Genomic DNA, 1865 nt, shown 5'->3' with positions numbered 1-1865 from the left:
TCCTGGTCTATGTACAGGTTCCTCATGAGTACAATTAAGTGTTCTGGAATTCCCATTCTTCTCAATGTTATCCATAACTTGTTATGATCCACACAATTAAATGATTTTGCATAGTCAATAAAACACAAGTAAACATCTTTCTGGTATTCTTTGCTTTCAGCCAAGATGCATCTGACATCAGCAATGATATCCCTCATTCTTCATCTTCTTCTGAATCCAGCTTGCATTTCTGGAAGTTCTCTGTCAATATACTGCTGCAATCATTTTTGAATTATCTTAAGGAACATTTTACTTGCATGTGATATTATCTGATAATTCCCACATTCTGTAGGATCACCTTTCTTTGGAATGGGTACAAATATGGATCTCTTCCAGTCAATTGGCCAGGTATCTGTCTTCCAAATCTCCAGGTATGGCTGAGTGAGTGCCTCTAGTGTGGCATCCATTGTTGAAACATCTCAGTGGGTGTTCCTTCAATTCCTGGAACTTTTTTGTCACCAATTCCTTCAGTGCAGCTTTGACTTCTTCCTTCAACACCATTGGCTCTTGATCATATGCCACCTCCTGAAATGGATGAACATTGACCAATGCTTTTTGGTATAGTGTGTTTTCCTTCCATCTTCTTTTGATGTTTCCTGCATCATTCAATATATTGCCCATAGAATCTTTCAATATTGCAACTCGAGGCTTAATTTTTTTTCTTCAGTTCTTTCAGCTTGAGAAATGCTGAGTGTGTTCTTCCCTTTTGGTTTTCTAACTCCAGGTCTTTGCACATTTAATTATAATAATTGACTTTGTCTTTCCTAGCTGCTCTTTGAAATCTTCTGTTCAGCTCTTTATTTCTTCTAGTTGCTTTAGCTACTCTTCTTTCAAGGGTCAGTTTCAGAGTCTCTTCTTACATCCATTTTGGTCTTTTCTTCATTTCTTGTCTTTTAAATGATCTTTTGGTTTCTTCATGGATGATGATCTTGATGTCATCCCACAATTCTTCAGGTTTTCAGTTATTGGTATTCAACACATCAAATCTATTTTTTACATCGTCTCTAAATTCAGGAGGGATATATTCAAGGTTGTATTTTGGCTTTTGTGGACTTGTTTTAATTGTCTTCAACTTCAAGTTGAACTCGCAGTTGATGGTCTGTTCCACAGTCAGCTCCTGGCTTTATTTTGGCTGAAGATATTGAGCTTCTCCATTGGCTCTTGTCATAGATGTAGTCAATCTGATTCCTGCGCATTCCACCTGGTGAATTTGATGTGTATAGCTGCGGTTTGTGTTGTTGAATAAAGGTATTTATAATGAATAAGTCATTGGTCTTGCAAAATTCTATCATGTGATCTCCAGTGTTATTTCTATCACCAAGGTCAAATTTTCCAAATATTGGTGATTTATCTTTGTTTCCAACTTTTGCATTCCAGTCACCAGTGATAACCAGCACATGTTGATTACATGTTCAGTCAATATCCGACTGCAGAAGTTGGGGAAAAATGTTCAGTTTCCTCATCTTTGGCTTTGGTGATTGGTGCATAAATTTGAATAATAGTAGTATCAACTGGCTTTCCTTGTAGGTGTGTGGATATTATCCCATCACTGACAACATTTTACTTCAGGATTTGTTGTTGTTGTTGTTAAGTGCCGTCGAGTCGTTTCCGACTCATAGCGACCCCCTGCACAGCAGAACGAAACACTGCCCCATCCTGCGCCAGCCCCACAATCCCTGCTATACTTGAGCCCATCATCACAGCCACCGTATCAATCCATCTCGTTGAAGGCCTCCCCCTCCTTTGTCGACCCTCCACCCTACCAAGCATGACATCCTTCTCCAGGGAATGGTCCCTTCTTACAACATGACCAAAATAGGTGAGAC

This window comes from Orycteropus afer, unplaced genomic scaffold, assembly GCF_000298275.1.
Source record: "Orycteropus afer afer isolate SDZICR_OR568_19922 unplaced genomic scaffold, OryAfe1.0 scaffold00158, whole genome shotgun sequence".
In the NCBI taxonomy this organism is placed as follows: domain Eukaryota; kingdom Metazoa; phylum Chordata; class Mammalia; order Tubulidentata; family Orycteropodidae; genus Orycteropus; species Orycteropus afer.
Note: the sequence above shows the minus strand (reverse complement) of the source record.